Source organism: Sorex fumeus, unplaced genomic scaffold (genome assembly GCF_029834395.1).
Source record: "Sorex fumeus unplaced genomic scaffold, SorFum_2.1 ptg000035l, whole genome shotgun sequence".
In the NCBI taxonomy this organism is placed as follows: domain Eukaryota; kingdom Metazoa; phylum Chordata; class Mammalia; order Eulipotyphla; family Soricidae; genus Sorex; species Sorex fumeus.
Window position 1 is genome coordinate 16,862,087 of NW_026606092.1, and position 26,494 is coordinate 16,888,580.

At 37.7% G+C, this 26,494-nt stretch overlaps 1 long non-coding RNA gene and 1 other non-coding gene across 2 annotated transcripts in view; one reads left to right on the forward strand and one right to left on the reverse strand.

Moving 5' to 3' along the window:
* LOC130026974 (uncharacterized) overlaps positions 1 to 26,494 on the reverse strand; it is a 180,974-nt gene that overhangs the window by 21,048 nt on the left and 133,432 nt on the right. The window contains exon 2 of the long non-coding RNA XR_008792948.1: positions 10,923 to 11,016. This is a non-coding gene — a long non-coding RNA (uncharacterized LOC130026974). The remainder of the gene's footprint in view (positions 1 to 10,922; positions 11,017 to 26,494) is intronic.
* On the forward strand, positions 4,917 to 5,040 carry LOC130027014 (small Cajal body-specific RNA 15). The gene has a single exon (XR_008792961.1). It is a non-coding gene; the product is annotated as a small Cajal body-specific RNA 15 (non-coding RNA).

Consider the following 26,494-nt stretch of genomic DNA (forward strand, 5'->3'; position numbering starts at 1 on the left):
ATCTTTTATTTTACTTAAGGTAATGCCTAGTCACTCTTACATTCTTTCAGTTAGTACTCTGAAACAGAGGCCCTTTTTGGGGAGGTTGGGGCATGGGTCAGGTTCACACCCAACAGTGTTCGGGGGCTCTTCCTGGCTCTGTGCCCAGAAGAACAACTACGTGGTGCAGGCTGGGGTTGGTAGATGGGTGTGGACACCAATGTGGTGCCAGTTAAATACAGTTTAAAACACGACTGGAGGGATACAAGGCAAGCACCTTGACCTGTACTATGTCTCCTGCCTCTGAAACAAATACTCCTTGTGTTTGTCAGCTCATAATTCATCTTCTGTTGTGTTATGTTTTTCCTAGGTCTGTACTTCACTGAATCACAAATTTTGCTCCTATAGTTTATTGCATATTTCTCTTCTTCTCCTCTCTCAGCTATGTGTTTTTCCTTTTCTTCCTCCTTATCTCATTCCTTTCGATCTTTCATGGAAAAACACATAATGCATATTCAGCAACATTGGGATTCACATATGCCTCTAAACTCTAGCAAAAAGCAACTAAGATCTAACACATTTACCAGAGAGTAAATGATGATAATTAGTAAAGTAAAGGCCCTCCCGCTGATCATCGATTTGCTCGAGCGGGCCCAGTAACGTCTCCATTGGAGACTTTGTTGTTACTGTGTTTGGCATATCGAATACGTCACGAGGAGCTTGCCGGGCTCTCCGAGAGGGGCGGAGGAATCGAACTCGGGTCGGCCATGTTGGCTGCGTGCAAGGCAAACGCCCTACCGCTGTGCTATCGCTCCACTCCAGTGGCGCAATCGAAGATAATTAGTGCTGGAGAAATGTAGTGGCAAGGGACCCCTCAGGAAAGATCTCAGAATGATGGAAAAGATATTATCCAAAAACTGTGATGTAACATACCCTAAGTTGCTACAGGCTTTTTTCTGTAATCATACTTAGGGGAACAGGGTGAGCTGAGTTGTTAGAATTAGGTGCAGAGAGCAGAGAAGGGCTACATGAAAAATAAAGTTTAGTCTATACTATTGTGAGGATTTAGCAAATCTGGAACAGTACTTGGACTCTCCCTTGCCTATAACATCTCTAACAAAGTTTGGTCACTCCCCTTTCAAAATTGTATTCTGGGCGTGTGACTCGGTTGTGTTTGGTTGTCTTTTGTTGGTAGGTTTGGTTTGGAGGTCCGCACTTGGGTAGTACTCAGGGGTTACTTGGGCACCGAGTTGCTTGGGGATCCCTCTTGGTGGACCTCAGTGGACCATGTGGTGCTGGGAAGAGAACCTGGGGTTCTGGGTTCCAACCCTTTGAGCTATCTCTGTGGCTTATGACTCAGTTTTGGGGACTATCCTTATTGGTGCCACATTTTCATCCTTTGATTTTTTTGTAATCAGTCAATACATTTTTTGAATATTTTATACAGTGCATATATAAAGTTAATGTTGTGTTTTGGGGGGCAGGAGACATTTGGGTCACACCCAGCGGTGTTCAAAGAGGAAGAAAGATAAAGCAGTACCATCTGATTTCCCATTAACCCACTATAGCATTGTATTCTGGTTAGCTGTTCATTTGATCTACAAAATGTACTGTTTTCACCCAGTTTTATTGTTGAACCATGGTTTACAATGTCAGTGATAGATGTCTGCTTACTTCCTTCCACCAATATGCTAGGTATTCCACCCATTACACACACACACACACACACACACACACACACACACACACACACTTTCCCTTGACTTTTGGATTCTTACTTTCAGCATTTCTAACAAAACAGAAACACTGACATAACCCTGACATAAACACACACAAATAGACAGAGACACACATTAATAATACACACTGTAAATAATCAGGTCACATCATTACATTGAATCATGAATAAAAATGAGGTTTAAAAACAAAAACAACAAAAAGAACAGCAAAATACAGTAACAGTCTGCAATAAATCACTAAAAAAAGTTATCACAATTTAAGGAAAAGGTTGGAAAACTGAACATTTTAATGTTTATTAGTCAATTGTACTTCTACTTTGATAAACTGAGTATACATATCTTTTATGCAATCATATTTTTTTCTGAAATTAAATTGTTAGGCACTTTTTGAGTATTAAAAAATCATCTCCCTTGTTTGAGTTACCAAATGTTAATTTTTAGATTTAAAATGCCATCTAATTTAGTTTCTGCTTTTAATTATTTTAGACTATTTATAGCACTAATCTATGATTCGATATGTTTTTTTCAAAGATGCTCTGCATTTCACAAGCACAACAATCCCATGTTTAAAAGCCATCAATGGTTCATACCAATCTTAAACTTAATCTTAAAATTCCGTATTGGACTTTTAGCACTCTTATGTGCCCACCCTTCTTATCTCTTCAGACTTATTTCATTCTTTCTCTACTTTCTCCAAATCAGCCCCTGAGATTTGTTGTTGTGCCTCATACAATATTCATGCTGACCCTCAAACCTTTCACCTGAATACCATTTTACTCCAGACATGGCTCCCTTCTCCATCACTCACGAGGTTTCTAAAAAAACATCATTTTCCTCGGAGAAGTGTTCCCTGACCATCTTCTCCTTCTCCACTTACCTTCTACTTACCATATTTTATTTTCCTTTTAAAAACATGTCACTTTTGGAAACACTATTTAATTATTTTGCTGCTTATTATTTGTTTCCCTAAATAGGTAATAAACCCCCCGAGAGGGGGATTTTTATCTCTTTTACTGTTTATAGAGTTCCTACAATAATCCCACACAGCTTGGATATAAATAAGCTTTTAAATTATTTTGTCTAATACTTTATTTTAAAAAAATATTTTTTTAAATTGGGCTTAAAAAATACCCTCATGGTTAAAAAGATAGCTCAATGGGCTGAGTGGGAGCTTTGCATGCAGTATACTGGGTTCCATCCCCCGCACCACACACATGGTCACTTGAGCACTGGAAGTGACCCCCAAGCACACAGCCTGGAGTAGTTCCTGAGTGCTGCTAATTGTGACCATTCCACTGCTCCCCCCCCACCCCCCCCACACACAGAAGAACAAAAGCTAAACTTAAAATACCTCCGGGGTACATTCACCATTCTGGAGAGTCACCCACATCTCAAAGTGAGATGTGCCTCATGTCCCCCCCATCTTCTCTTAGTTACTTCATTTCTTATATTTTTCTAAGAAAGCTTTTCGAAATAAAGTAATAGTTCTAATTTGTATATAAGTGGATCAACATGTAGAGTAACATGCTAAGTGAAATGAGTCAGAAAGAGAGGGACAGACATAAAAGGACTGTGCTCATTTGTGGAATATAAAGTAACAGAATGGGAGACTAACACCCAAGGATAGTAGAGATAAGGACCAGGAGGATTGCTCCACAGCAGCTTGGAAGCCAGTCTCACATGCTGGGGGGGAAAGGAAGCTCAGATAGAGAAGGGACCACCAAATAAAGGATGCTTGGAGGACCCACTTGGGATGGGAGATGCGTGCTGAAAGTAGACTATCGACCGAACATGATGGCCACTTAATACTTACATTGCAAACCATAACACCCTAAAGGAGAGAAAGAGTAAAAGGGAATGCGCCTGTCATGGGCAGGTGTGGGGGGGCGGAGAGGGAGGTGATGGGGAATGGGAACACTGGTAGTAGAGAATGGGCACTGGTGGAGGGATGGGTAGTCGATCATTGTACGACTGAAACTTAAGCACAAAAGTTCGTAAGTCTGTAACTGTACCTCATGGTGACTCATTAAAAAATAGCACTGTATCTATGTCTCTCCCTCACTTTCTGACTCACTTTGCTTAGCATGATATTTTCCATGTAGTACCACTTGTATGTAAATTTCATGACTTCATCTTTTCTAACAGGGAGCACCAAATAAAAGATGTTGGGAGGATCCTCCCAGGATGGGACAAGCATGCTGAAAGTAGACTATAGACCAAACATGATTGCCACTCAGTACTTCTTTTGCAAACCACAATACCCAAGAGGAGAGAGAGAACAAAAGGGAATGCCCTGCCACAGAGGCACGGTGGGATGGGGGGGATGGGGGTTGGGAAGGATACTGGGATCCGTGATGGTGGTAAATGGGCACTTGTGGAGGGATGGGTATTTGATCATTGTATAATTGAAACCCAAGCACAAAAATTTGTAAGTTTACAACTGTACCTCATGGTGTCTCACAAAAAAAAAAATAGCACTGTAGCACTCACTGTCCTCCCGTTTTTCATCCATTTGCTCTAGCGGGCATCAGTAATGTCTCCCTTTTGAGATTTGTTGTTACTGTGTTTGGCATATCGAATACATCACGGGTAGCTTGCCAGGGTTTGCCATGTGGGCGAGATACTCTCGGTAGCTTGCCGGGCTCTCCAAGAGGGGCGGAGGAATCGAACCCAGCTTGGCCAGTCTGGCTGCGTGCAAGTCAAATGCCCTATCAGCTGTGCTATCGCTCTAGCCCCATTAAAAATAAATAAATAAATAAAGTGATAGTTCTATGGGCTGGAAAACATGTTTTGCAGTAGGACCCCCACATTTAATCCCCTGGACTCTTGTACTTCATAGTCTCCTGGCACTAAAGAGAATGACTCCCAAGCACTAAGATGAAATAGCTCTCAGAGTACCTTCAGGTGTGCTAACATAACAACACCAACACACAGACACTCACATACGCAGACACACAGACACAGACACAGACACAGACACACACCTATAATTATAAAAACATGAAGGGAAGCAATTTAGATTAGAAGTGAGAATTTATAAGTTCTTGTACTGTGAATGTTTTCCTTTAGGATTGCTTCATAGTACAGGTATAACACACCATGTCTTCTATGGTAAAACCAAACATTTCTTAAAACTATTCAAGTTTGATTTATACTTATCTTACTTGCTACTTTTTTTTTTTAAATAGAGAGTAAGATTTACTAAGCAAGTAGGGTCCTTGAATTGAAAATGACTTTGCTCTTAGGCTCCAAAAGTGGAAAGATGGATACAACAGGTCTTGTAAGCAAAGTAAACTAAAGACCTACTTATCTATCAGCATGTTTTATAAAAATATATACATAAGTAACATCTATCCAGAGATTGATAGCTGAAGCATTTTTATAAAAGTTTTATTTAAGTATATTTTTTGTATTGGACTACAAAAATCACTGTTTTAGTGTTGGTTAGCTTCTATTGCAGGCATACATAAATATATTCATTACATGGACCTATAAAAATGTAAATGTAATGGATAAAAAGAAAACAAGGCAAGGTAGAAGAGAGTTGCAGTTTAAAATAGAATGGTCAGACAGGACATACTGTGGTGACATTTAAGCAAAGTTTTAAAGGTGAGGGCACTACAAATCAGCCAAAAGAAGGAATTTCTACTTCAGAAGGCAAATCTAGAAGATGAGTTTCAAAATAACATCATAAAATGAAAATATCTTCAAAACAATCCTTTTGAAATCAACATTTATTTGGATGGCATATATTTTTGTTTAAAAGTAAAAATGTTTGATGTAGTCATACTTCAGTGATAGGTAATTTAACAGTACTTTGTAAGAGCAGCTTATAATTACAGAGTAGAATTCATAGGAAGATATCTTGTAATTTTTTTCAATAAATGATACCATCACAAGGCATTTACTTTAATTTAAAAAGATTGCCTTTCATAGTGTAAGGGACCCTCTAGAAACTCTGTAAGCTTCAGCCAATCAATTCTAAGATTGTAACAAGAAAGCTGAGATTTCCCTGAAGAAGAAATTCTGACTCACTGAAGCATCAGCTCCTGCCCAATTGTTTTCAGCCAGTTGGCACTATTACAGAGTTCACATTTGCTAGTCAATAACCATGTAAACCAATATTCTGAAATGAATCAATACATACATATGCATTTATCTGTATCTATAAATCCCTTACTGGTTCTTTTTCTCCAGGGAACCTTGAATCCTTGTGTAAGACTTGGAAAAAAGCTTAAGGAAAGGCACCATGTCTTATTATGAGTCCTGGATGTAATACAGTTCCTGGAACAGTTTTTTTGTTTTTTTTTTTAAAGCAAAGTAACATAAAAGCATTTTAATTAAAGGTAGCTATAAGGATTACTTGTAGGTAGCAAAAAAAATAAAATAAAATAAACACGGCTTCTATATGATAGTAAAAGTTTCAAAATGCAACAATGTGTTGGTTTTGAGACCAAGAAAGTTAGAATGTTTAATACATATGAAGGGATAACAAATCTGTAAAATCATTATAATTTCTGAGTAAAATCTAAACTTATTTAGATTCTTTAGCTGTTTAATATCAAACCACATGTTTTCTGGGAATCATTTTATTTTTTCCTGACAATTGTGTGAGATAAGTAATACTCAAGTTCTCATTCTGTGTACAGAGAAGCTAAAACACAGAAACACTGGAAAAGAAAACTAGTTTACAGTGGTGGCACTGCCATGAGACCATGAGAAACCATATTGTAGTGCTAATTAAGGAGCGCACAATCCACCAAACAAAGAAGGCAAATAAAAAGTTCAATCTTGGCACAAAGTGAAAATAATTCTGCAGTTCAACCTTACATTTTAGCAATAAAAATTTGAGAAGGGGGGGTGGAGGGACACTACAAAAGTTAAAGCATATGCCTTGCACACAGACAGCCTTGGTTCAACATGCCTGGCATAATCTACAGTTTCCTGCGTATCATCAGGAATGATCACTGAGCATGGAGCCAGGAGTAAGCCCTGAGCACTGTTAAGTCTGGCCTCACCATTACCTTCCCTCCCCTAACAAAATCTAAAGGGAAAATACTAGAGGTCCAGGGACAGCTCAGTGGCCAAAGAGCCTGCTTCACATGCCTGCAGTCAGTGTGACTACAAATGCAATCCCTGGCATTCTCCAACAAGCTTGAGTGTAACCTCAATAGCTGTGCTGTTTGGAGTCCCCAAACCACAATCGTGTGATCTTCAGTGCATCTCAAGTAAGTACGTGCAAATACAACATCGAGTGGGAGAAGGTTGGCAAGCACTGCAACCAAAACAAGTGCCAACAACACCATGAATGAGTGGGACCCCCGGTGTGCACGTGTTTAAGTACTGTGACCAAATTATGTGAGTACTGTTCATCACAACAACAAAAGAGGAAGGAAAGGGAAAAATAGAGGAGAAAAGAAAAAAGAAAGTGGTAAATATTTAACTTTTTAGAACTTAGTATACTAAGTAAATAAAATTTTCATATGCTATGGGACAGTGATTCTACTCCAAAGAATAATCTCCAGAAACAATTCAACAGAAAAAAAGGTTTTCACCAAAACAGTAAAATGTGAATAACCTAGATGTTTAAGCACAGACGAATAAAGGACACAATGACTTATTTATAGAATACCTAGATGCTAAAATGACTACAGAGAAACATTCTCAAATGATGCCATGAGTTGCTCTGTGCAAAGCCAGTGGTTATTATAGTTTTGAGAGCATGACACAGTACAATGGAAACTTTTCTGGAGGGGTGAACTTTCTTCACTGTTAAAAATGTCTTTTACAAACCATTCTGAAAACACACTCGGTTAGTATTAGCTATTTGTTACTGTGTAACAAATAGTAATGATGTTTCTAGGTTAGGGCAGAATTATGCTGGTTGAGAGGTAAAATGAACATTCTGAAACCGAACCAAACAGGAGACCAGATTCCTCACAATCCACAGCTGACTTCTAACATGTGTGCCATGTACTTATAGTCAGAAAGCACTTTGTGGGCCTCCCCAAGCACAGTGGGTTAGAAATGGGGCCCCCATTACTATGCCCTTGTTAACCCTTGATGGCATGCATTGGGATTGAGGTCTCAGCCATCCCTTAAATCCTCCACCTTTTCCCTCCACTCCCTGCCGCCCACCACAGCCACAGGTTACACATGCTACAAACAAACATTTGTGACCATAACAGGGCAGCCTGGAGGGTACCAAGTACCGGCAACCCTAAATTCCTAGTTGTCATTCAGGCTCTACAATATTGGTGCACAGTGTGTAAGGGTTGAAATAGAAGGGAATATTTTTAAATACCTAAAGCTGACAGGAAATAACCAGAATCTATAACAATCTCTTAAGACTTTTTTAATCAAGAGAAAAGCAGCAAAATATAAAAATTAATAAGACAAGCAATTTCAGGAGAAGTCAAAAGGTGAACATAGATAGGAAGAGAGAGTCAAACTCCTGACTGGTAAATATTCAAATGAAAACAATGGAAGGTATTTGCCTTGCATGCAGTCAACCTGGATTCTTACCCCAGCACCATATCCAGTCTCCCAAATCTGCCAGGAGTGATTCCTGACAGAGATTAAGTCCTAAATACTGCTGGGTGTGGCATCCCAAGATAAACAAAAGCAAAAAATGAGTTATAAATTATACACATTAGACTAAAAACATTAGGGAATTTAAAAGGTTAGCAGGGATTATGGGGTTAGTGAACATGAACTAAGATTCTATTTGGTAGAGCTTTTGGGTGAGGACTTCAGTATAAAGCTGTATCCTAATACCTAGCAATTCTACTCTCTCTCTCTCTCTCTCTCTCCTCTCTCTCTCCATATATATATATAGATAGATAGATAGATAGGTGTATATATACATATACATATTTACTTGCTCTACCAAGTAAATATACATACACCTATATATTATAATATTCTTTGGGATATACATATATATCCCAAAGAATTCCTGAGTTCCATTCTGAACCAAATATGAGAATGTTCATTATAGAAGAAGTTGTTGTGAGAGAAAACTGAAATAAATTTGGCCAGAAACCACTGGGAAACAGTGCAGTTAAAACATGGTTGCTACAAGCCATGAGTACAAATGGGAATTAGCAGCAATGAAAAAGAGAAAAATAAATGATTAAAAAGATTACATAAGTAAAAGAGTAAGGGTAGGATATGACACAAAGCCCAGTGCCACTATGCATATTAAATTTCATGTAAATAAAAAACAGGGTACAAAGTAGAGGCATAGCTAAAAGGAGCTCATAATAACTATTAACGCTAAGGGATGGGCACATGCAGGTTCCTAATATTACTCTCTCTTTTCCCTTGAATTTATTTTTATCTTTCTCGTGAATTTTGTTAAGGGAAAAAATTTTAAAAATATACACAAATCATACTTATTTACAAAAGAAAAGAGTGTAGTAGACATTATTGTAGGCTACCTTATTCAAACGGATTCTTTTTTTTTCATTTTTGCTGTGAGGGTAAATTTATTTAGAAACAGTTTTTTTTTTCTTTTTTTTTTTTTTTAAATTTTATTGAATCACCGTGAGACACTTACAAGCTTTCATGTCTGGGTTACAATCACACAATGATCAAACACCCATCCCTCCACCAGTGCACACACCCCACCACCAATATCCCCAGTATACCCCCCGTTTCCCACCCTCCCCCTGCCTCCATGGCAGACATGATTCCCCATAATCTCTCCCTCTACTGTTGGACATTATGATTTGCAATACAGACACTGAGAGCTCATCATGTTTGGTCCTTTTTCTACTTTCTGCATACATCTCCCATCCCGACCGATTCTTCCAGCCATCTTTTTCTTAGTGATCCCTTCTCTATTCCAGCTGCCTTCTCCCCTTTGCTCATGAGGCAGGCTATGGAGCAGTCTATCTGTCCTGTGTATCTACTATCCTTAGGTGTCAGCCTCATGTTATGTTGTCAAATGGATTAAGAGTATGAGAATACAATAAAAAAAACAACATATAAATAAGAGCCTTGTATGAATCATGTAATGTGATTAACTATTTTCTCTCCATGTAGAATGTACATTTAAAAAATAGAATATTCTTTTTAAATCAAAAGGATCTCTTTTAGACTATAGAAAGAACTATAAAAATAATTACCCAATTATAATAATTCAGAAAATAATTAAATAGCTCTATTAAGTAACTAACTCACCATATGTACAAATAAAAATGAATCAGAAATAATATCACTTATATTTTCAGGAGAAATCATTTCTGACAATAATATTCATCACAGAAAACGAGCAAATCACTAAGCAGCTAACCACAAATTAGGGAGAAAAATAAACTCTAAATACTTGTGTTCTAAAAGAATAGAGAAAAATAGAACAAAGGAAAAAAATTTCCTGCACCAGAGGCTATAAACTTCTTTATTTGCTTCACACAGAGGCAAAAGTAGATATTTTTTCCAAAGGCAAATTTTTTATTGACGATGTATTTTGGTTTTTGAAAAAGATGTATTTCTGTCTTCTGAAGAAAAATTTTCTAAAAGGAATTAAAAAATAGTGAAAAGAGACTTCGTATTCAGATTCTGAGGATGTGAATCAATGACAGAGTTCTTTGGCTACAGAACAAGTTCTTAACATGTTTCAGGAATCAATTAATGAGTTTAAGAAAAAACTGCTGCTTATTTTTTCAAGTTAAACTCTTACTGATGTAATCATACTCATTTTTTTTTTTTTTGCTTTTTTGTTTTTAATTGTTCTGCTTGTTTGATTCTTGGGCCATGTCCAGCAGTGCTCAGGGCTTACTCCTGGTTCTGTGCTCAGGAATCTGTACTGGCAGGGCTCAGAGAATCAAATACAGTGCCTGGGAACAAATCCAGGCCAGCTGCATGCGAGGCAGGGATGCTGTGCTGTACTATCTCTTGGGCCCTGCGCTCAGTTTTAATGGGAGGTACTTGATTTCTTCTTCGTTCTTGATCGGTCTGCACACTTGCTGTAATAGAATATAATTTTTTGTCAGCTGTCTGCCATAAATGAAATTGGACACTTCCTTCTAAGATACTATTGGTCGTAGAAGTGTGTGCCTGAATATGAATGATATGTGACTGTGAGCCCATTTCGACAGGGACCGAGATAAAATTAAGCAAATGTAACATGGCAAATCACTATTTGGTAACTCTAATCATTTATGTAAGATTGTTTATGAGATTATAACTATTATTTACCTTGAATGTCTATCTTTTAAAGATCTTGTCTGTATTCCAAATAGCCTTCAGTATCTACTTCCCACATGTAGAAGGTGACATCTTCAACAAGCATCTAGAAGAGAGATGAAAATAACATGAATTTGAGTTATAAAAATTTTACTTAAATATAATAACCTATCTTGAAATGATTGTTTGGGGCTTTTTAAAAGTTAGTTTGGGCCAAGAAGGTATATACCATAGCACACATTAATTGGAAACAAAAAGCAATACAATTCAGATTTCTTTTTCCCTTTATAAGTATCAAAGTTTTATTGAACATGTCTGGATTTATAACATAATGTAAGGATTCGCCATAGTCCCTTTCAGTCTTTCTAGTATCTATGAACTTTGGTTTTGGGTTTTATTTGAGTCCTGGCTCTGTACTCAAGGGTCATTCTTGGAGGTGATCAGGGGACCATACAGTGCCAGGAGGCCCGAGAAGTCTAGGAATAATAATCTCTGAACATTGTTCAAGGTCCCGTCCCACTTAAAAATATAATATAAAATAAAATAATCATAAAAAATAAATTTATGGGGGGTTAGTGTGATAGTAAAGTGGTTGCTTGTCCTGCACACAGCAGACCAGAGTTTGATCCCTGCTCAGAGTAAGCCCTAGAACTGTTTGGTGTGCTACCCGATTCATAGAAATATTCATATATTTAAATATATGTATAGATACATAGATATATCTTATGTATATTCGTGATTAATTTGAGTTCTAATAAACAGAATAGTATGAATCAACTAGTTAAGTATTCTGTTCTTGTGAATAGTACAAAATGTCCCCCATCAGTTAAACTATACCTTACACCAATCAAGTAACACTTAGCTAGTAAGTTTCTTAAGATACAATGTCCCTAAAGAGAATTTGGATTACTCAGAAAAAATACTCTTTGCTCAAAGAATTTGATTCTGATTTCCTCTGTTTTTTTTTTTTTTTGTAAATCATCAAAGACATGTGGTTACAAAAACAGGATTTAGATGCTACAATGCCCAAGCTTTAATATGGTGGTTTTTGAATATTATGGAGTCCCACAGCAAACATCAATAATTTTTGAATATGCAACCATGCTGTTCTTTCTGGTTATTAGTATAGATCTCGTTCTCTCAGTTCAGTTGCATATTAAAAAAGGATTATAAAAACTGGAAGCTGTTTCTATTAAAAGATAGAAACCAAAAAGATAGCTGTAAATCTAGTAAATATGAAAGGATTTTAAAGCTTCTACAATACAAACCTACATCAACAACTATGCAAGTATTATATTATATAGGTCCAAACATAATACAAATGTTGGCTGCACCAACTTCAAAATGAGACTACAAAGACCAAAGACACTACTTTAAAATGTAAATTCCCAAGTGTGATGCCCAAACATTCTCATTCAAAACAGGCTACAACATGGATTCTATTTTTGTAGCCACCTACGGTGATTATGATGAAAAATGCAGTGTCTATGAAACAGTGGTGTAAGTGTTCATGACCACTGATTAGTACTAAGTCTTCATTATTAGCATTTATAAAAATAATTCTTAAGTTTTTCTAAGATTTTATTACTAGCCTTCAAAGATAATCCCTAGGCCCACTGAGTAAGAAAGAACTTCAAATAATATGTAGAGCTTTAGCAATAAATAAATGTAGATAAACTAATGTTTTATGGATTATACATTTTGTAAGCTTTGCTATCTCTCTATAGGTAATCAGTAAAATACTGGCAGTGATAAAAAGAGAAAACAAGATTATATTCTACAATAAATAGTTAACCCAAGACTTTATGTATAACTAGAAATATGCACTGGTCTTAGAATAAAAGTTTTTATCCTTAACTTAGTTGAGGGAACACAGGATTACTCTTTTAAACATCATGTACTCTGTTTAAATAAAAGTAAACTTTTAAAAAACTTTCTCCATTCATTTTCTAAAGAAAAAGCATACACAGAAACATTACTTCCTAAATATAACATGGAGCAAGCTGTTAACATTTTAGTTCTGAAAATCCCTGTAAACAAGGCCAGAAAAAAATTTGCAATAAAATCAATGAACATATATACACATACTATATATTCTTTTTGAAAAAGCCTAATAAACTGAGCCTATTTTATATACAATACAGGATGAGTGGTGATCTTAGTCATCACTAACCCTTTTGTTTTGTTATGTGGCCACACTCAGCTGTTTTCAGAACTTACTCTGGCTCTGCATTCAGGGAACAGGCCTGCAGATCTTGTGGGACAACAGCGGGTGCTGGATAAAGAACTCAGAACGGCCGTATGCGACCGCCTTACCAGGTGGAAGGTCTCTCTGGCCACCCCCGAGTCACTCAACTTTTAAGAAAATAAGCTTACATCAGTCAAAGGGAGAGGAGCAAATACAGAAGGATTTCTCTCAAAAGTACAATATAAAAAAAACAGGAAGGAAATTATAGATGGGCAATTAAATATCTTTAGCCCCTGAGACAAGACCTGCAGAACTAAGTTCACTATGGGGGTGGGGTGTGGGTAATGGGAGAGGACATGGGCCACTGTGGCATGCTGGCTCGCAGGTGGGCGGCTATGGTCTTGGGATGCCGTGAGCCTGAAACACTTCTATTAATGGCATTGTAAATCATGGTGCCTATGTAAAAGAGATAAAATATAGTTAAAATTTGGTTCTAGAGTGCTTCTTATAAAATGTTCTTAAGAACTGGAGAGACAGGCACAGATCTTGCATCCATCCAACCCAGGTTTGGTTCTGGGTGCCCCAGATGGTCCGCGAACTTGCCAGGAATGATCCCTGAGTGCAGAGCCAGGAGTAAGCGCTCAGCACCACTTGTTGTCCTACCCCTGTTCTCAAAAGTCCTTTCGACATGAATGTGCTGCTACAGACTTGAGAGGTTTTCCTTTATGTTGAGATCAATCTGTGTTTATGACTCCAGTTTTCATGTTTGATTTTTTTTAATTACTAGACCCAGTGCCTCTTAATAGTTGGTAAATAATGGTGCACTTAAATTTTTTTAATTGAATCACAGTGAGATACAATTAAAAGGTTGTTTATGATTGGGTTTCAGTCATATAATGATATATATATGTGTATATATATGTGTGTATATATGTATATATATATATATATATATATATATATATATATATCACTGTCACTGTCCTCCCGTTGTTGATCGATTTTAATCGAGTGGGCCCAGTAACGTCTCCATTTTGAGACTCATTGTTACTGTGTTTGGCATATCGAATATGTCACGGGTAGCTTGCCAGGTTTTGCCGTGTGGGCGAGATACTCTCGGTAGCTTGCCAGGCTCTCCAAGAGGGGCGGAGGAATCGAAACTGGGTCAGCTGGGCTGGCTGCACGCAAGGCAAACGCCCTACCGCTCCGCTGTGCTATCGCTCAGTGTATATTTCTCCCTCTCCCTCTCTCTCTCTCTCTCTCTCCCCCCCCCCCCTTCTTTTAGGCATTATGGTATCTGCAGTATATATACTAAAAGATTATTAGGTACATTCCTTTACCTACTTTCTACATTCAGTTTGTGTCCGAAGCTATCATTTCCAACTATTTCATACTGATCCCTTTCCTATCCTAAGACCCCTTCGCCCCTTGGGATGACCCTCCCCCACCACCAATGGTGCACTTTCTAAATGTCTCTGTTGGCAAAAACAAGAACTTATTCCATGTCTCCAAATGCAGGCAAAATACCTGCCTCTGTGGGCTACAGGTACAAAATAAAACTCCCAAGTCTTTCAGGAAAATTCTTGATTTTCTATTATTTGACGCCACCTGCCTTTGTCTGTTTTACCTCCCATCTCTTGGTCAATCAAAACTTGGCTCAAGTATTGCTTTCTCCCTGAGATAAAGTTCCATCAACCTAACACCAAATGCTCTTTCAACATCCTACACTAACAACTGCAAATTACTTCACTAGTCAATCAAGTACTCGCCTCACTTCCCTTATTTCTACCTTTTGTTATTAAGATTTGCATGCTTATCATATCTTCTAAAAACCATATTATAATTTCTCAATAAGGAACATCCTGAAAAAACTTCATAGACCTGTGTAGTGGTTACATTTGTTGATATATCACATTACTGATATGAAATATGCGGGGGAAGGGATTCCAACCAGTGGAGGTTGTGGGCCTCACGTGGGTCTTAGCCAACTGGTTCATTGGTTTAGCACAAGCACTCAAGGATCACCACGCTTCTTGGGCGCTGCAGCGCTGAGGAGACCAGGTCCACCAGGCTGCACCTGACATACTTGGAGAACCATGTAATGCTGGGACTCAAACAGGGGCTGGGTACATGCTAGGATGTATGCACCCAACATACAATCTATCATGTACATACAATCTCTCGTTCCTGGGCCAGGAACGTATGCAACTATCATGTACTATCATGTCCACACTACCTCTTGTTCCTTGAAAGTATTTTGTTTTTTTTGTTTGTTTAAGTTACATCTGGTGATGCTCAGGGCTTACTCCTGGCTCTGACCTCAGGGATCACTCCTGGAGGGGCTCAGGGTAGACGTGGTGCTGAGGATCAAACCCACGACACCTGTGTACAGGTAAGCACCCTATCTGCTGTACTATTGCTTCGTTTCCTTGACAGGTATTTTAAAGTGATTACATGAGGTACCCATGTTTAACCTTTCATATACTTGACTACTATTTACAATTTTAAATTGCAACATCCCTGTGCTTCATAAACTTTCCCATTCTGCGATAATCGCACCTAATTCTCTTAATGTCTCATAAAGCAGGTAAAATGTATTTAGCTGAGAATGTCATAATTTGTACTGTTATTAATAACAACTGGACTAGTGAGAACAAATATTTACAAAAGGAGACTCTCCTTAAAATAAAATTAACAGAAAATTTAGAGAGATTATACTTCCTTAGGAATCTGTATTTTAAGAGAAACACAAAAGATTATATCATACAACACATCACAAATAACTCAACTTATATGGTTAGCAATGCCTTGTATACAGAGGCCCAGGGGTGAAGCCCCAACACAACATACATTCCCTCTCCCTCACACTACCATTGCCTGGTGTAGCTCTGAGCATGACCAGGCCCACACAGCAGAGCTCCACAAGGCGTGAGCACCCAGGTGGTTGTCCTTCCTGCCCAGCAGGTTGGGCAGAATAGCACCTGGAATGAAGGCAGGCCCATAAATACATTCAGAAAGCCCTCCTTCGCCAAAGTTCAATGTATAACTATTAAAAACACACGATTTTACAAAGGGAGAGACAACTTAAAAAGGGTGGAATGACTCTGGCGGCCCATTGTACAGAGGAACAGAATAGCACCACATCACTGTGCTCAAGCACCAAAACCATCAGACCCCCAACCGCAGGCAGAGTGTCATCAGGACTGACTTTAATTAAAAAAAATATACACACACATATATATGTGTGTATGTGTGTGAATGTATATATATAGATTGGATCTATAGCACAGCGGGTAGGGTGTTTGCCTTGCACATGGCCGACCCGAGTTCGATTCCTCTGTCCCTCTCAGAGAGCCTGGCAAGCTACTGAGGATACCCTGTCCACATGGCAGAGCCTGGCAAGCTCCCCGTGGCGTATTTGATATGCCAAAAACAGTAACAACAAGTCTCACAATGGAGATGTTACAAAAGGAGGAGGACAGTGCTATAGTGAGATTATATATATATATATATATATATATATATATATATATATACACATACATATATATATATATAGAGAGAGAGCTACAATTTCTTGCTTGTTTTAAAATAGTGTGATAGCTAACATTTATTAAGTTCAAATTTCCGGGTTATTAATTACTACAAGATTTCTATGAAGTATGTGACATTATCCATCACCTACATTTTCCAGATAAAGAAACTAAGGAAACAGAGAGAAACTTTCCCAAAGTTGATACCAAGAAACTGGGAAATTACCTGCTTAAACTCTAGAAGTCTATGATTAACTTCACTTTTCTTCTTCTTTGTCTTTTTTTTGTTTGTTTGTTTACTGGGTGGCCACACACAGTGGTTCTAAAATGCTGGTTCAAGTGTTCTGGGGTAGCTCCTGGTGAAGTGCTCAGGATACCATGTGGTGATACAGGTCAAACCTGAGTTTCTCACAAAATAGCATATGCTCAGCCCACAAGTCAATCTCCACAGCTGTATATAATTTCTAAAAGTCCCTCTCATTGAATTAGTATTCATCACTCCCTGAAAACTGTACCTAAATTGTCTTATCAATTTCTGTTTTATAGCTTCCAACTGTTTTGGTTTGTTTTGGGGGGCACAGCTTCAATGCTTAGGGGTTACTCCTGGCTCTGTACTCAGGAATAACTCTTGATGGTGCTTAGGGAACCATATGGAATGCCGGGGACCAGATCTGGGTCGGCAGCATGCAAGGCAAATGCCCTTCCTGCTGTATTACTGCTCCTGCCTGGCTCTAAACTATGTTTAAGATTTAATAAGCTTCCTGGGTCGGAGAGACAGTACAAGGGTCAGGTGCGTGTCTTGCATGTGGCCAACCCGGGTTTAATCTTCTGCTCCTCATTTAGTCCCCCAAGCCCACCAAGAGTGATTCCTGAGAACAGAGCCTGGAATTAGCCCTGAGCACAGCAGAGGAGCGATAGCACAGCGGTAGGGCGTTTGCCTTGCACGCAGCCAACATGGCCGACCCGAGTTCGATTCCTCCGCCCCTCTCGGAGAGCCCGGCAAGCTCCTCATGACGTATTCGATATGCCAAACACAGTAACAACAAAGTCTCCAATGGAGACGTTACTGGGCCCGCTCGAGCAAATCGATGATCAACGGGAGGGCCTTTACCTTACAGCTGGGTATGGCCCAAATATCCCTCCCTCAACAATAACAGCAGCAGCAACAACAACAACAAATGGTTTTTTAGTGAACTTCCTAACTAAAAGAATACAAAAGGCACTGATCCATTTCCAATTCACTCTCTTCCTCAAAAAAAAAAAAGTGACTTCTAATTCAGATCCATAAAATGCTGTGAAATTGACAGCTTTAACATTTTTCAATTCTTTCTACCCCAAATTATGTCTTCTTAAAATATTACTGTACTGGGGCTGGAGCATGAGTACAGTGGGTGGCATACTTGCCTTGCAAATAGCCAACCTAGGTTCGATCCCTGGAACCCCCTATGGCCCAAGCCCCTCCAATAGTGAAGAGCCAGGAGTTAAGCCCTGAGCACTGCCAGGTATTACCCCCAAACAAAAACAAAAAATTAAAATAAATTATTACTGTAGTACAAAACTTAAGATATTGCAGTTTTTATAATTCCTGAATTCTGGGACTGCATCCAAACACAAACTTCTATAGGTGATTGCTTTCACAGTAAGAGCAGTATGCAATTACCATAGCCCTCAAGATCTTATTTATTCTGATTTGGTAAATGACTTAAGAATTATAATCTAGAAATTTCATGTCTGATTAAATGATAACAAATCACGGAAAAAATTAGAGAACAAAATAGTATCTCCCAAGATCTTTATTTAAACAAAAACAAATCAGAAAATAAAAAAAATGTTTTTGGCTGTTTATTTTTTTCAAAGCTTCCAAATTTCTTCAGTATAACAAGAGCTATGATCATATAATCCGTGGAAGATATTTTTAAAAACCATTTTCCATCACGGAGTATAATCTTACACTGAGCATATTCAAACCATGGTTATGTTAAGACAATGATTAGGTTTATATTAGATCACCCTTTCAGTAGACTTTGCATTACTTTTTTTTTATGATTTCAATTCAGTTATTCCATTTTTCCGATAAATTGCACACGAACTCCTTCTGTGACTCTCCCATCTTATGAGACTTGGGTATGACCAAGTCACTTTCAAAAACAAAGAGTCAGAGGTAATTCTATATCCTATTCAAATTTAATCTTGTTTTTAGCATTTTATAACTTGTGCAGATGATATGGTAAGACAATATAAAGTCCAAAGCAACTAATGTTCTCCCTGTGAAAGATAATAATAATCATGTTTCTCAAGATAATATCAAAAGCCATATTTTAGTAAATTAAAAAAAAATGTAATCCTTCCCCCTGCCTCCGCCTCCATGAGCATTCTCTTAAAATGTCCATCTTAGACAGGGTATCTCTTCAATTGGGATAAATAATCATGGGTTCTGATAGACCAGTGTGATTACATCTGTTATTAGATATAAGTTAAGTGCCCACTGTAAAATCTTTCCAGTCCCATATTTTATTTTAAAATTAATAAATATACTAGTGACATTGCTTTCTGCCTTCCTCCAAATGTTGACACTGTTGGAAGTTTATGACTAGGATGATGTTAGCATTATCTTTTTCATATATTCTCAGGATCTGCCTCTTACTTAAGTCCTCTAACAATCTCTTACACATTCTAGCAATATCATTTCCCATGGTTTCCTTTTGAAACCATCACTGATAGCAACTACATTTTCTTTTTATATATCAGATACCCTCTTTTTCTCATAATTATTACTGTCAATAGTTGCCTATATTTTTAGGTATAAAAATGAAATACTTTTGAATGCTAAATGATCCTCTTATATCAAAAAGAAGAGGGGAAAAAAGAGAAGTAACAATAAAGCTACTGTTGACATCCCTGTCCAGAACAAAGCTAAAAGTATGGCTGTAATCACTGGATAAGAAACAAGAATATCAAAGAAAGAATTCTGCGTCAGGGATGGTTCAATAGGCTACGAGCATGCTGTGCATCTTAGAAGCCCTATTTGATTACCACATCTCATTGTTTCCAGTATGGCCCCAAACCCAAACAAACACAGAGAATAATAGCAGGGGAATAAGGTGGCTGCCTTGCATGTAGCCCATTCCAGTTAGATACCCAATACCACATATAGTCCTCACCAAGCACTGCCAGGAGTGACCCCTGAGCACAAAGCCAACCACTGGCCATCATCTGATGTGACCCAAACAGCCTGTCCCCTTCACCAAAAAAAGAAAAGGAAAAGAATTTCAACAATAGAAAATATGCTTAAATTCCTCTATAATATGGTAAGTTTGAAAATCCCTTTTCACCCTGGATCTATGAATATGTGGTTAGGAATGACAATAAAATTTATGAGCAAACTGAATAATTCTTTTAAAAAATTTTCAATAAATTAGAACCAAAATTGTTCTGCTTCATTTTGGAAGCAGATACCTAAATTCATTTAGTGAAATATAACTTGATTCTTCAAAATTCCAAAGTAATATGACCAAATATAAGCAGTGGTTATACATACCATCAATTTATAATGTAACATTTAAGTAACTCCAAGATTATACTATAAATATTATAATAAGTTGATTGTAGACCAACATGAAGAATAAAACAAAAACCCTAGGAGTGATGCTGAAAATCACACCAATACATGAAAAACTACAAAAGAACTGGCATTTGGTCCAACAAAAATTATGGTCTACACTCCTGAAACAGAAAAAGTGTATGAGCAAGAAAGACAGAAAGAGAGGCAGAGAGAGACATGGTAGCACTATTATTTTTGTGCATAAAACCTAACATTTCACATATTTCTGAGTATTTTAATGTTGCTATAATAACATTATTGGGCATCTGACACATCAGACACAATCATCTCAAACAAAAACATTATTATAAAGACAGACTTCAGAAAGCTATCATTAATCTACTTCAATGTCTAAAAATAAATCCATATTCAGAATATGAACGATAGTGCTTTGTCTACATGGTAGCAACAAAGATAACAATAAATCAATAAACAATTCATTGTATTTAACTAGAATACTAGAGGAGCTAAAGCAAAAAATACTGAATAAGAAGCTGGGAAGTCCTTTTCAGATGTTTTCTGTATAAAATATTTTATTTATGTAAGTGAAAAATGATTACGTTATTGGAGATTCAGTAATTAATTAGTACTTCTTTATTAAGGCTTAAAAGAAAGCCAATTTAAGGAAAGGTATAATGAATCAACTTATATAAAATTTTAGATAAAATGATTTTATTAATTTATTATGGTTTTGGGGTCACACCTGCTAGTGCTCCTGGCTCTGTACTCAGGGTCACATCTGATGGGTTTTGGGAGTCTGTATGAGTTGCTGGAGATTGAACCCAGGTCGGCCACATTCAAGGTAAGCACCCTGGGTACTATCTTTGGCGCCTAAATAAAACAATTCTAGAACTGTTGTGTACGGACCCAAGATTCTCCTTTGTAGATATTTTTAAAAGAAGCATCTTGAAAATGAAGTCACACTAACACCCAAGAATAGCCGAGATAAGTATCAGGAGCTTCACTCCATGGCTTGGAGGCCAGCTGCACATACTAGGGGAAAAGGCAGCTCAGACAGAGAAGGGAGCACCAAATAAAGGGTGTTGGGAGGATCCTCCCAGGATGGGAGATGCATGCTGAAAGTAGATTACAGATGGAACATGATTGCCACTCAATGCCTCTTTTGCAAATCACAGCACCCAAAAGGCGAGAGAGAAAAAAAGAGAATGCCCTGCCACAGAGGCAGGGTGGGAAGGGGTATGGGGTATGGGAGGGTACTGGGATCAGTGGTGGTGGAAAATGGGCACTGGTGGAGGGATGGGTTCTCGATCATTGTATAACTGAAACCCAAGCACAAAAATTTGTAAGTCTACAACTGTACCTCAAGGTGTTTCACTAATAAAAATTAAAAAAAGAAGAAGAAAATGAAGTCACAGATGATAACAATCAGCATATAAATTGTTTTCAGGAAAGTATCAAATTTATAGTATAAAGATTTGTAAATGTTCTATTATATGTAAAACTTTTCTTCCAGTATTCATGGCATATAATGTAAAGCATAATCATTTTACATAATATGTACTTTAGCTAAATTGACTTTTCACCTTGTCAATACAAAGTAACTCAACAAAATTAAGAGTTTGGAAATAAGTCATCAAAATTATTATCCTAAGGAAAGAGATTTTGGACGAGACAAAAAGAAACAACAAAAACAAAAAAGCAAACAACAGCAGTATCAGTCTTAGATGACTGAAAAGGCTAGAGTTTCAAAAATGGCAGCGTTTGGGCTGAGCGACAATACAATGGATAGATAGGGCGTTTGCCTCGCATGTGGCAATCTTGCAGGGTTCAATCTTTGGCAGCCCATATGGTTCCCTGAGCTTACCAGGAATGAGTGAGTGCACACCCAGGTGCAACCTCTGAACACTGCCAGGTGTGGCCCCCAAACAGAAACAACATAACAACAAACGACAGTGTTTGGAGAAGACTCTAGTCTCTGACTTACAGTAGATTTTTGGTAGAGGCATTTTTTGCAGGTGGAGGGGAGGAGGGTGGTTGGGGGGATGAATATCGAGTGATGTGCAAGGCTTGCTTATCCTGGCTCTATATTCTTTCTACTCAGGAATTACTCCTGGCAGGGTTTGAGGAAACCATAATGGGTGCTAGGGATCCAACCCAGATAGGGCGTATGCAAGGCAAATGCCCAACTATCTCTCCTACCCCAAAGCAAGGCATTTTTAATAGCCCATGAAAATTATTATGTAAGGAATTCTGTGAAGAGCAATGCCTCACTTTGTGATGTCTGGAAACAGTTACCTTTTACAAAAAGAGAAAAAGTATTCCAAATCTTACGAAGAACAGCTCAATATCGTGCCAACCTGCAAACAGTCAAGATTTTTATTAGAGAAAATAAAACACTGACACAGGAATAACCATCATCAAGAGAAAAAGGTTTGACTTACAAAAATTACCACTATGTGTAAATTAAGAAGAGGGTCACTATGGATTCAGTAGCAGCTGACTGGGAAGTCAAAAAATGCACTCTGGGGCCAGCATATCATGTGCTTGTCTTGCTTTTGGCTAATGCAGGTCTGATCCCATATGATCTGCTGGTACCCCATATGATCTACTGATCTCACATGGAGTGATTCCTGAGCACAGAGCCAGGAGTAAGCCCTAAGCACAGCCAGGTATGGCCTAAAAACAAAACGAAACAATTCTGAATCTGAGCAAGTATAAAAATAAAAAGCTTTGAGTCTCTCGTGCCTAATATATTCTCCAGGTTTAGAGGACTGTTCTGTCAAGCCTTTCTTTTAAGATATGCCAAAAGAATTAATGGAATATCATTTTAGATCTTTCAAAAGTGACAAATAAAAAAAACTATACATATGAAATGTGAATTATTTCTACATTCGTTCCAGCTCTGTGTTTACAATGAGCTGAAATGACTATGCAGAAAATCTTTGAATGCTTAAGTGAGAATTTTCCAGGCTATTTTGTCTTATAGAGGAATAAAGCTTAATGCTCACTAACTTCAAATGCTACTGAAAATTAACCAAAATATTAAATGTCCCCTGTATTGTTGGTAGGTTAAATACTACAAATAACAGTTTCCAGTGTCTTAGGTTCATATTATTTTATTTTTAAAGAAAAGTCACTATCATGCGTAGGTGCCCCTAAATCATTTTTATTTGACAATTTGTGGGTAGGGGGTGGGTTGGGATGGGAGTGAGTTGAGGCCACACCAATAATGAACAGAAGCTACTTCTGGTTCTGTGCTTGGGATCACTCCTGGAGGTGCTCAGAGGACCACATGCTGTACTGGGGACTGAAACAGGGCCAGTCACATTAAGGCAAGAACTTTATCCCCTGCACTATCTCTCTAGCACCTGTATTTGACACAAATTTTAATACCATTCATTCATTCATTCATCATCCTGTTATTCGTCTTATTGAATACCATAAGAGTATTCAATTTGTTCTATTTTAGATTGTAGGTCTCATAAAATTTTGGTTTATTTTCAAATTTTTATTATGATACACTTCCTTACTTCTAGTTTTAGACTTGACTGTTTGGATCACCTTCATAACTGTCCATTTTCCCGAAGCAATATGACATAGCAATATAAAGTGAATAGTAGCAATCTCAATGTGAAGGATTCTTATCTCTGGGTCTGGTAGGGAGCTGTGCTAGTGGAAATTTCCCTAGAATCAGACTGTGAGATTAGGACTGATATACATCGTTTATAGAAGCTGTCCGAAGTGGATGGCAGGGTGCTGGGAAAGGTGAGGAGAAGGGCAAGCAGCTAATACAAAGTACATTATTAAGCTAGTTATCATAGAAGCCAGCTGAAACTTCTCAAAGAGAAAATTCTGGAAAACGGTAAAACTTTTCAATGGTGAACTCTGCAAATGATAAAAATGTATGTCTCAGGATTCCTCAGACAGGGTCACGGAAGCTGAAACTTGTTAGTGATGACTTAACTTCTTGCTTCTCAGGGGTCTTCCAGGGGCTCAAGGCATACTTGATTTAGATGCAAATAGAGGATGGCTTTAGAAATCTAACAAGCATAAAAAGTGGGAACTGTTCCAGAAGCATATGAAGAAGTCATCTGTGAGACTTACAGATAAGGTAGCAAGAATGGGCCGGAGACAACATGATGAAAGGCTTGATCCACAAAACCGAATTTGGGGAGAGGGGGTAGCTAAAAGGAAGATACACTGGGATCCTTGGGGAAATGAGCTGGGTACACTGGTGATAGGTAGCATACTGGAATTATGTACATGGGAAAGAGAATAAAAAGACAAAGAAGAAAGAAAAGAGCATATGAACAAGTACCACATCATCTATTGCATTACAAACCCACAGTGATTATTCTGACAAAGTAAATTTGGTTCTGAATACTGGTCACCAATTTTTCCTGCAAGCTCAAAATATGCTACAAGTAAGTATCAGTAAAGAAATACTCATACTTTTAATATAAAATGCCAGCAAAAGAGTTGAAGAGATAATATAGCGAGTAAGGTGCTTGCCTTGCATGCAGCCGACTTGAGTTTCATTCTGGGCATCTTACATAGGCCAGGAGTAATTCCTGAGTGGAAAGCCCGGAAGAACCCCTGAGCACCACTGGGTGTGGTCCAAACACCAAACTTGAATAAAACAAAACAAACAAAACAAAATCCACCCACCCAAGTTAAAAAAGAAAGATAAATGTCAACAAAGTGGCATTTTCTACACACCTAAACTCAAGAAATACCATCAGTCTATGATTTTGTTCTTTCAGAAATAATTCTAATACATTTTTATAATGGTCCATATTACAGCAAGGACTAATTACTATCAGAACAAGGGGTGTAAAGCATCATCCTAGATAATCAATCAGTCTGGCTGTTCCCCTAGTGAATAGCTCTATTTCTCTGCTACTTGAAGGCACATAAGGGTCCACGTATACTTCCTCTGAGGAAATAATATTTCAAATTTCTCTTATTTGGTTTTAAATTCTTTCTCAGATCAAAGGTCTACCTTGATTCCTCTCAGTACCCATCCAACTTGAATCTTTTGTAGAAGAGTTCCATAGTATTTATATTTCTTTGAATATGCTAAGAAGTGCCTAATAGGAGAGCTCAGGTTGAAGCCCCAGCATTACCGTAAGTCCAGTGCTCCTCTGGTTAATGAGATGTCAAGTATGACAAATTATTATTTCTCTATATTTAATCTACTCAATATCTTACTCTGGATTAGAGTTTAGAGTAAACAAGACAGCAAAAATGGACTGAATGACTAAGCCTTGAGGCCTTTGGGCCAGATAAGGTCATCTTTGGTCACATACAACTCATAACTGTGGGTGTAACAAAGACTAGTGATCTTCTGAAAATTAAAGATAATACTTTAAATACTTTTAAAAAGTAAATTTATGTAATCTATGTCTGTGCCAAGAACAATATTTGTAACAGAAACTGGTGTGCAGTTGACTAATTTTTTGGTAGAGACTACAGAAAAAAGACATGGCAAATAAATGTACATACTTCTTGTTAAAAGTTCAGTATGCTATTAATCATACAATTTAGGACATTTATGAATGCACTGAATTGTATTTCCACAATACAGGTATCAAGGATTGGTTTTATCATTACTGCAAACAGTAGTGCCTAAGTATTTGCCGGTCAGCTCTGTGGGTTCAATGGTTATCAGAGTTACTTCTCAGTATGTATACTTGGAAGAAAGGCAGCACACATTTGGTGGCTATTTTTGGGAAGAGATAGGGAATGAGAAGGGTTAGAGATGACAAATGCATTTTATCAAAATAAATAATTTATATTATTTATAATATAAATAATAAATGAATAATTCTGGATGGAGAGATATTATAGTGGACAGAACACTTGCTTTGCATGTGGTTCAATCCCTGGCACCCCTCCTGATCTCCCAAGCCATGTCAGGAGCAGTCCGGAGTGCAGAGCCAGTTGTAAGCCCTGAGAAGTGCTGGGTGTGACACCCCCCGACTAAAAATTTAAATTTGCATATTAAATAACAGTTTGTAATAAAAATTATGTACAATAACACCTAAGTAAAAAAGTTTTTATAAACAGTAAAAGATTCATTTCTATTCATCCCAAATTTTAATAATAAGCACAGAAGTTTAAAGTTGAAGGAACCTTATGGCCATAATCCCCAAATTTTGCCTTCATTTTGAAGAAGTTATAAAGCTAAAAGCTTGACCTGCCAAAGGTCATATCAGTGACAAAAGAAGGGGTACGATCCAGATGTCCTCTCACAATTTTCAATATTAATAGCTTTTCATTTTCAATTCGCAGAGCTGGT